Source organism: Sapajus apella, unplaced genomic scaffold, assembly GCF_009761245.1.
Source record: "Sapajus apella isolate SASKATOON/1434 unplaced genomic scaffold, GSC_monkey_1.0 scaffold3, whole genome shotgun sequence".
Lineage (NCBI taxonomy): Eukaryota > Metazoa > Chordata > Mammalia > Primates > Cebidae > Sapajus > Sapajus apella.
In genome coordinates, this window is record NW_022436943.1 from 17,908,035 (window position 1) to 17,919,383 (window position 11,349).

Here is an 11,349-nt window from a genome sequence, read left to right on the forward strand (position 1 = left end):
CAGTTGTATGGCCTCAAGAAGCTGTTTAATGTTTTTGAGCCACTTTCAACTGTTCTTTTAATGGCTACTTATGTTAATTAATTAATATCCACTATATTAACGCCTACTTCATCGTCATTTTTAAATAAACTGAACAAAATATTGAATGAGACTCTTTACACTCAGTTGACATATAAATAGCACATGACAGATGATGAGAGTTGCTGCTTAAAGTACCTTTGTTGCACTGAGAATAGACAAGTGCAGGGAGAAAACATTTATTAAGCATTAACTTCATATCAGATACAGCACTATCTTTACATGCATATTCCCATTTAATTCTTGTGTCAATCCAATGAGAATGACAATAATATTCTTACTATGTCATGGAAGGCTTGAAGCCTCAGAGAGATTAAGAAACCTTCCCCGATTCACACAACTAGATTGTGATCTATCTAAGAGGAGGATCTGTGTCTTGTTTAAATTCACAACACTTGTCATCAAGTAGTAGTTGGTGATGGATACATGAACAGCTGAATGCACAAATCAAATATAAGCTTTATTTCCCAGGTAGTACAGACTTTGCGTGTCACATTCAGGGCAAAAAGAGTCTTACTGAAATGTTAAGGAATCATTTAGATTATCGGTAGGAACTGATAAAAGGTACAGAGAATGTTACTTACCACTTTATACATATTTTGTTTTGTACAATATATTTTGGTTCCAGATATTTAAGGAAATCTTTGTCCAATTATTAGCTGATCACTAATGGAACATAGACTTCTGGGGAACATACAACAAAGAACACAGATTTCATAAAATTAGTTCAGAAAGAAGCAACAAAAACAAGCACTAAGAGATAGGTTACAAAATTCAAATATATAATATTCAAAATATCCTGTTTCAACAAAAAGTTATGAGCCACACCAAAGAAATAAGAAAGTATATGGTCCATACACATGAAAAAAGGCAATCAATAGAAACTGCTCCTGAAGAAGAGCAGATGTTGGACACATTAGACAAAGTTATTAAGTAACTGTTTCAAATATATTTAAAGAGCTAAAACAATTTCTAAATAACTAAAGGAAAGCATGAGAAAAACTTCTTACTTAGCAGAAAATACCAATGAAGAGAAAGAAATTATTTAAAAAGCACTAAATAAAAATTGTAAAGTTGAAAAATGTAATAAATGAAATAAAAAATTTGCAGAGGGATTCAATGGGAAATTTGAGCAGGCAGAGAAAGAGTCAGTGAATTTGAAGACAGGACAGTTAAGATTTTCCAGCGTAAGGAGCAAAAAGAAAAAAGTCAAGAAAAAGTGAACAGAGCCTAAGAGACCCATGTAACACCATCAAGCTTACCAATGTATACATAATGAGAACACCAAAAAGAGAGGAGAAAGGAACAGAAAGAAGAAATAATGATCACACTCCTTCCAAATTAAAGACATGAAAATAAATATTTAACATGCTTAACAAACTGTAAGATGAACTCAAAGAGACTCATACTTGTACATTGTAATTAAACTTTCAAAAGCCAATGACAAAGAGAATCTTGAAAGCAGCAAGAGAAAAAAAGACTCATCATGTACAAGAGATACTTAAAGAGTAACAGATTACTCATCAGAAAGTCATCAACCAAAACATTAAAAGTGTTCTCCAAAAAAATGAAGGCAAAATTAAGACATTCCAGATACACAAAAACTGAGGGAGTTTTTTGCTAGTAGACTTTCCCTACAGGAAATGTTACAGGGAGTCCTTCACCCTGAAATAAATGGACAGTAGACAGTAATTTGAATCCATACAAAGTAATATAGAATACTGATAAAGGTAACTACATAGGTAACTGTAAAAGACAGCATTAATGCATTTTTTTGTTTTTAACTCCTTTTAAAATTTTATTTAAAAACCAGTGCATAATGCAATAATTATAAATCTTAGTTGATGGGCACATAATGTATAAATATGTAATTTATACAGCATAAAGGAGGGAAAGAATGGAGTTCTATAGGAATAAAGTTTTTGTATACTATTGAAATTATTTGTATTAATCTAAACTAGTTTGTTATAAATTAAGGTGTTAATTGTAATCTTCAAGGAAACCACTAAGAAAATAACCCAAAAATATGTAGTTAAAAAAAAATTAAACAGTATATTTTCCTTGGAATATATTTTCTGTCCATAGGCCATATTTTCCTGAGTTTCTTTGTGTGTCTCATATTTTTTTGCTGAAAGTAATATTATGAATAATATATATTTGAATATTCTAACCCATTCCTTAGTGTTTGTTATTGCTTCTTGTTGTAGTTGTTTAGTTACTTTTCTAAACTAATTTTGTAAGTTTTCACTCTTCATTCTGTGTACCCCTTGAAGTAAGTCTCTGTTCCATTAGTGGCCAGCTACATTAAATAAAAATTAAAATGTAATTTCAGAATATATTTAACACAAAAGAGGAAGAAATAGAGGAATTGATGAACAAAACAGACATATCACTCTAGTTCATTTCTCTTGCTATAACAAAATAACACAGACTGGGTAATTTATAAACAACAGAAATTTATTTCTCATAATTCTGAGGGCTGGGAAGTCCAAGATCATGGCACCAGCAGATTTAGTGTCTGGGGAGGGCATATTCTCACAGTATTCTCACATGGCAGAAGAGTTGAAGGAGCCAGGCAGCTCTTTGAAACCTCTTCTATAAGGATATTAATCTCACTCACAAGGGCAGAACCCTCATGACTTAATCACTTTCCAAAATGCCATGCATCTTAATCCTACCACAATAGAGATTAAGTTTCAACATGAATTTTGGAGGAACTCAAACATTCAAACCACAGTAAACATACAGAAAACAGAAATATAGCAGATATAGTAATTACATTAAATATCAGTGGATTAAACTCTCTAATTAAAAGGTAGAAATAGTTGAGAAGTATCTCACACCTGCAATCCCAGCACTTTAGAAGGATGAGGCAGGTGGATCACCTGAGGTCAGGAGATTGACACCAGCCTGGCCAACATGGTGAAACCCCATCTCTACTAACGGGAGGCTGAGGCAGGAGAGTCACTTGAACCTAGGAGGCAGAAGTTGCAGTAAGCCGAGATCACGCCATTTCACTCCAGACTGGGCAAAAAGAGTGAAACTCCATCTCAAAAAAAAAGAAAGAAAGAAAGAAGAAAGAGAAGAAAGAAAGAAAGAGAAATTAGATTTTTTGAAAGCATGATACATTATAAGATGTGTACAAGAGACTTTAGATTAAAGCACAGATATATGTTAAGAGTAAAAATATGAAAAAAAAATTCCAGGCAAACTGTAACCAGTAGAGAACTAGAGCAGCTATACTAATGTCAGACAAAATAGATTTTAAGACAAAGATATTGCTTTTGAATAGCTACCAGGAAAAGTAGGAGAAATCTTGAGGATCGTAGCTCCCAGTGAAAGCACAGAGGGTGAGTGGACGCCGCATTTTTATTGCCCACAGACTAGGAAATTCCCAGGTGGAGGAGCTCCGTGAGTCGCCAGCGCGGCTGTTTCTCCCAGTGCATCTGTGCCAGCCGGCACCGCTGCTTTGCCCCACGCAGCTGCTTTGTTGACGCCCCGGAACAGCGGTTCTCCGTACAAAATACACCGGTCCAGGTGCCCTTTTGGCTGGCAATTGGAGCCATGGGAAGTCGCCCATTCATCTGTTTAAAAAGGGGACTGAGTAGGGAGCCAGGACAGTAGATTCCAGGGCAAAAAAAGGGCCACAAATCTCAGTGCCGCTGTTTAAGCCAGCACAGTGAGTTGTCGCACGGGAAAAAACACACAACTCGGCGCCTCTTCAACAGGCGACTGGAGCACCAACTTAAAAAAAAAAAAAGGCTCTGAGGCAGGGAGCCAGGTGATCAGGCTCGGCTGGTCCCACTCCCACAAAAGAACAGCAATCAGAAACTCTCTGAATTGAGAGTTTCACAGCAAGCGCAGCTGAACCCGGGATGGTCCAGGTCTGTGGGGGAGGGGCCTCCGCCATTACAGAGGCAGCCCACAACTACGGAGGTAGTCAGCCAATGCTGAGGTAGCCCACCATTGCCAAGGCAACCCGCCATTGCTGAAGCAGCCCGCCATTGCCAAGGCAACCCACCACAGCAGAGAGGCTCCGCCTTAACAGAGGCAGGCCACGGTTGCCGAGGCAGTTCTAACTATACCCATATAAACAGGGCTGAAGGGAAGTTCACTCGGCAGCTGGGCAGAGCCCACAGCAGCTCAGCAAAGCCTCTAAAGGCAGACAGTGACTAGGCTGCCTCCTTGCTGGGCAGGGCAGCTCTGAAGGAAAACAAAAAAAAGAGAAGGCAGCAGCATAACGGAAACTCATAAAGCCCTAAATCCCTGGGACAGAGCACCTGGGAACAAAAAGCGGTTTATGAATTCTGCTGCAGCAGACCTAAACGTACCTTCCCAGCAGCTCTTAATGAACAACAGAGCTCACATCTCAGCATTTGAGCTCCTATAAAGAAGAGACCATATCCTCAAGCAGCTCCCTGACCCCTATATATCCAAAGAGCCACCTCATAAAGGAGAGATCAGATTGACACTAGGTGGGTATCCTTCTGGGACAAATATAGCAGAAGAAGAAAACTGGTAACAACCCTTACTGTTCAGCAGCTGCTGCAGGTGAACCCCAGGCAAGCAGGGCCTGGAGTGGACCTCAGCAGACCTACAGCAGAGGGGTAAGACTATCAGAAGGAAAACCAAGAAACAGAAATAACTTCATCATCAACAAACAGAGCATCCACTCAGAGACCCAATCTGAAAGCCAGCAACTACAAACTCAAAAGGTGGATAAATCCATAAAGATGGGAAGAAACCAGTGCAAAAAGGATGAAAACACCTGAAACCAGAACACCTCTCCTCTTACAAGGGATCACAACTCCTCACCAGCAAGGGAACAAGGTTGAATGGAGAACAAGTGTGATGAAATGACAGAATCAGACTTCAGAAGGTGGGTAGTAAGAAAATTCTGTGAACTAAAAGTACATGTTCTAACTAAATGCAAAGAAACTAAGAACCTTGAAAAAAGATTTGACGAAATGCTAACGAGAATGGACAAATAGAAAGGAATATAAGTGAATTGATGGACTGAAAAACGCAACACGAGAACTTCGTGAAGCATGCACAAGTATCAACAGCCGAACTGACCAAGCAGAAGAAAGGATATCAGAGGTCGAAGATAAACTCAATGAAATAAAATGGGAAGGCAAGACTGGAGAAAAAAGGGTAAAAAGGAATGAACAAAGTCTCCAAGAAATGTGGGACTATGTGAAAAGACCTAATCTATGTTTGATAGGCATACCTGAATGCAACGAAGAGAGTGAATCCAAGCTGGAAAATACTCTTCAGGATATTATCCAGGAAAACTTCCCCAACCTAGCAAGGCAGGCAAACATTCAAGTCCAGGAAATATAGAGAACATCACAAAGATATTCGTCAAGAAGAGCAACCCCAAGGCACACAATCGTCAGATTCACCAGGGTTGAAATGAAGGAGAAAATACTAAGTGCAGCCAGAGAGAAAGGTTGGGTTACCCACAAAGGGAAGCCCATCAGACTCACAGCAGATCTCTCAGCAGAAACCCTACAAGCCAGAAGAGAGTGGTGGCCAATATTCAGCATCCTTAAAGGAAAGAACTTTCAACCCAGAATCTCATATCCAGCCAAACTAAGCTTCATAAGTGAAGGAAAAATAAAATCCTTTGTGAACATGCACGTACTCAGAGATTTCGTCACCACCAGGCCAGCTTTACAAGAGCTCCCGAAAGAGGCTCTACACATATAAAGAAACAACCAGTACCAGCCACTCCAAAAACATGCCAAATGGTAAAGGGAATCAACACGATGAAGAATCTGCATCACATTATGGGCAAAATAGCCAGCTAGCACCAAAATGGCAGTATCAAATTCACACATAACAATATTAACCCTAAATGTAAATGGACTAAATGCCCCAATCAAAAGACACAGACTGGCAAATTGGATAAAAAGCCAAAACCCATCGGTGGGCTATATCCAGGAAACCCATCGCACATGCAAGGATACACAAAGGCTAAAAATAAAGGGATGGAGGAAGATTTATCAAGCAAATAGAGAGCAAAAAAAATGCAGGATTTGCAATTCTCATCTCTGATAAATTAGACTTTAAAGCAACAAAGATCAAAAGAGACAAAGAAGGACATTACATAATGGTAAAAGGATCAATGCAACAAGAAGAGCTAACGATCCTAAATATATACGCACCCAGATACATAAGGCAAGTTCTTAATGACTTACAAAGAGACTTAGACTCCCACACAATAATAGTGGGAGACTCTAACATCCCATTGTCAATATTAGACAGATCAACCACACAGAAAATTAACAAGGATATCCAGGACTTGAACTCAGACCTGGACCAAGCAAACCTAATAGACATTTACAGAACTCTCCACCCCAAATCCACAGAATATACATTCTTCTCAGCACCACATCACACCTACTCTAAAATTGACCACATAATTGGGAGTAAATCACTCCTCAGCAAATGCAAAAGAACGGAAATCGTAACAAACTGTCTCTTAGACCACAGTGCAATCGAGTTAGACTCAGAATTCAAAAACTAACCCAGAACCGCACAGCTTCATGGAAACTGAACAACTTGCTCTTGAATGTTGACTGGATAAACAATGAAATGAAGACAGAAATAAAGATGTTCTTTGAAACCAACGAGAATGAAGACACAACATACCAGAATCTCTGGGACACATTTAAAGCAGTCTCTAGAGGAAAATATATAGCAATAATTGCCCACATGAGAAGCAAGGAGAGATCGAAAATTGACACCCTATCGTCAAAACTGAAAGAGCTAGAGGAGCAAGATCAAAAAACCTCAAAGTCTAGCAGAAGACAAGAAATAGCTAAGATCAGAGCAGAACTGAAGGAGATAAAGACACAAAAAACCCTTCAAAAAACCAATAAATCCAGGAGCTGGTTTTTTGAAAAAATCAACAAAATAGACAGACCACTAGCCGGATTAATAAAAAAGAAAAGAGAGAATAACCAAATTGATGCAATAAAAAACGATAAAGGGGATATCACCACAGATTCCACAGAAATTCAAACCATCATCAGAGATTACTACAAAGAACTCTATGCACATAAACTAATAAACCTGGAAGAAATGGATAAATTCCTGGACTCTTGCCTCCTCCCAAGCCTAAATCAGGAAGAAGCCGAAACCCTGAATAGACCCATAACAAGGTCTGAAGTTGAGGCAGCAATTAAGAGCTTACCACCCAAAAAAAGCCCAGATCCAGACGGGTTCACAGCCTAATTCTACCAGACATACAAAGAGGAGCTGGTACCATTCCTTCTAAACTATTCCAAACAACACAAAAAGAGGGAATTCTTCCCAAATCATTTTATGACACCAACATCATCCTGATTCCAAAACCCGGCAGAGACTCAACAAGAAAAGCAAACTTCAGGCCAATATCCATGATGAACATAGATGCAAAAATCTTCAATAAAATACTGACAAGCCGATTGCAACAGCACATCAAAAAGCTTATCCACCAAGATCAAGTAGGCTTCATCCCGGGGATGCAAGGCTGGTTCAACATACGCAAGTCTATAAATGTAATTCACCACATAAACAGAACCAAAGACAAAAACCACATGATTATCTCAATTGATACAGAAAAGGCCTTTGACAAAATTCAACAGCCCTTTATGCTAAAAACCCTCAATAAGCTAGGTATCGATGGAACGTATCTCAAAATAATAAAAGCTATTTATGACAAACCAACAGCCAACATCATACTGAATGGGCAAAAACTAGAAGCATTCCCCTTGAAATGTGGCACCGAACAAGGATGCCCTCTCTCACCACTGCTATTCAATATAGTATTAGAAGTTCTAGCCAGAGCAATCAGGCAAGAAAAAGAAATAAAGGGCATTCAAATAGGAAAAGAGGAAGTCAAATTGTCTCTAATTGCAGACGACATGATTGTATATCTAGAAGACCCCATCGTCTCAGCCTCAAATCTCCTGAAACTGATAAGCAAGTTCAGAAAAGTCTCAGGATACAAAATCCATGTGCAAAAATCACAGGCATTCCTATACACCAATAACAGACTTAAAGAGAGCCAAATCAAGAACAAACTTCCATTCACAATTGCCACAAAGAGAATAAAATACCTAGGAATACAACTAACAAGGAACGTAAAGGACCTCTTCAAGTAGAACTACAAGCCACTGCTCAACAAAATAATAGAGGACACAAACAGATGGAGAAACATTCCATGTTCATGGTTAGGAAGAATCAATATCGTGAAAATGGCCATACTGTCCAAAGTAATTTACAGGTTCAATGCTATCCCCATCAAGCTACCAATGACCTTCTTCACAGAACTGGAAAAAAACACCTTAAACTTCATATGGAACCAAAAGAGAGCCCGCTAAGTCAATTCTAAGCAAAAAGAACAAAGTGGAAGGCATCACACTACCAGACTTCAAACTATATTACAAGGCTACAGTAATCAAAACAGCATGGTACTGGTACCAAAACAGAGATATAGACCAATGGAACAGAACAGAAGTCTCGGAGGCAACACAACATATCTACGACCATCTGATATTTGACAAACCAGACAAAAACAAGCAATGGGGAAAGGATTCCCTGTTCAATAAATGGTGTTGGGAAAGCTGGCTAGCCATGTGCAGAAAGCAGAAACTGGACCCCTTCCTGACACCTTACACGAAAATTAACTCCAGATGGATTAAAGACTTAAACATAAGACCTAACACCATAAAAACCCTAGAAGAAAATCTAGGCAAAACCATTCAGGACATAGGTGTAGGCAAGGACTTCATAACCAAAACACCAAAAGCATTGACAACAAAAGTCAAAATAGACAAATGGGACCTAAACAAACTCCACAGCTTCTGCACAGCAAAAGAAACAGTCATTAGAGCGAATCGGCAACCAACAGAATGGGAAAAAATTTTTGCAGTTTACCCATCTGACAAAGGGCTGTTATCCAGAATTTACAAAGAACTAAAACAGATTTACAAGAAAAAAACTAACAAGCCCATTCAAAAGTGGGCAAAGGATATGAACAGACACTTTACAAAATAAGACAGACATGAGGCCAACAAACATATGAAAAAATGCTTATCATCACTGGTCATCAGAGAAATGCAAATCAAAACAACATTGAGATACCATCTCACGCCAGTTAGAATGGCGATCATTAAAAAATCTGGAGACGACAGATGCTGGAGAGGATGTGGAGAAATAGGAACACTTTTGCACTGTTGGTGGGAGTGTCAATTAGTTCAACCATTGTGGAAGACAGTGTGGCGATTCCTCAAGGACCTAGAAATAGAAACTCCATTTGACCCAGCAATCCCATTACTGGGTATTTATCCAAAGGATTACAAATCGTTCTACTATAAGGACACGTGCACACGTATGTTCACTGCAGCACAGTTTACAATAGCAAAGACCTGGAACCAACCCAAATGCCCATCGACGATAGACTGCATAGGGAAAATGTGGCACATATACACCATGGAATATTATGCAGCCATCAAAAACGATGAGTTTGGGTCCTTTGTAGGGACATGGATGAACCTGGAAACCATCATTCTCAGCAAACTGACAGAAGAGCAGAAGATCAAACACCGCATGTTCTCACTCATAGGTGGGTGTTGAACAATGAGAACACATGGACACAGGGAGGGAAGCACTACACACTGGGGTCAGTTGGGGGGAAATAGGGGAGGGATGGTGGGGTGTGGGGAGCTGGGGAGAGATAACAAGGGGAGAGATGCCAGATGTAGGTGATGGGGAAGAAGGCAGCAAATCACACTGCCACGTGTGTACCTATGCAACAATCTTGCATGTTCTTTACATGTACCCCAAAACCTAAAATGCAATAAAATATATAAATGGGAAAAAAAAAAAGAAATCTCTAAGTTCTAAGTTCTAACTGACTGGAGCGTCAGATAGAGGTCATGGCTATAAATATCCATAATAACAGAGACCATATGTTATTAAACTTTAATCCTCATACTTATTTTGGATCTCAAGGTATAACAGATATTTAATAAATATTGATTGAGTGAATAAATTTATATATGAACTCTAAATCATTCCCACAGAAGTGATAGTTAAAGCTATTATTTAAAATAAGATATTCAAAGACTAGATATTAAGGGAGAGACCACAAATCACTAAATCATGGAAAATGTGGGAAAGATTTGCATTTATGAGGTAAATGAAAGAAAAGCAAGCGGAGTAAGGAAATACCAGAAAGTAATTGAAGACAAAGAGCAGCAGACATTCAAAAGGGTACAGGGCACACACATGTTGTATCAATATACACAGAGTATATAAAATTTGCATCTAAGCACAGATTACATACATGCATATTTAAGCATGTGTGTTTATGCATGTATTTATAAAATCAAAATAATCAATCACAAATATATCACTCTTTCAGTGCACCACAGAGAAGTCTAAAGTGGAGTGTTTTCTGACTTTTGAAAAGCAACACTTAATTCTCCTGATATCATAAATAAATAAGGTAGATATTGCCTTCAATAGACTATGAGAACTAGACATATTCAGGAGAATAGTTCATAATTAGAAGCATTGTCACTTGCTCACTCTTTGTACATCTCTCTTCTAAATAACAACTCTATTGCTTTGCCTTGTCTGTACTCCTCTTATGTATATTGAGCATTTTTCTTCTGAAAAAAATGCCTCTAGGGTCCGTATGTAGTGCAATAAAACTTCTGGTAAATGAAAAAACAAATGATGCAAAGTGAATTTGAAGTTAGAAGTGGAATTTAGCTATCTTAAGGAACACTTTCTCCAATGGAGACATTAATATTCATCTTAAATTCAGGAGATGGGGGAAAGGAAGTGGAGAGATGAAACAGAAATTGACTAACATTTTATCAATTTATTCCCTAAGGATGTAATGTAATGATACTAAGATATCTTTATTAGTCCTGGCTTCTTTGGGTTTTTCCCTTTTTTCTTCTTCCTTTTTGCTAGGCTTGCAAACTTTAATACATTGTCCATTTTGTTTTAGTAAGATATATACAAATGTAGTGTATAAACTATTTGCTACTCCATTTTCTGCTAAAGAAGTCTGTGCTTAGATTTTATGTTTGCCAAGGATGAAGAAACACTGCAATTCAGATTTAATTATTCTCAGTTATTGCATGGACATTTATTGCTGTAGGTGGTGTTTTTAGGTTTTAGGTGGCCAACATGCATTCTCCTTTCTTCAGGTGGGATCATCTTCACTGTACTTTACCAACCCTCCTTACTGCTTCTCAATTTATA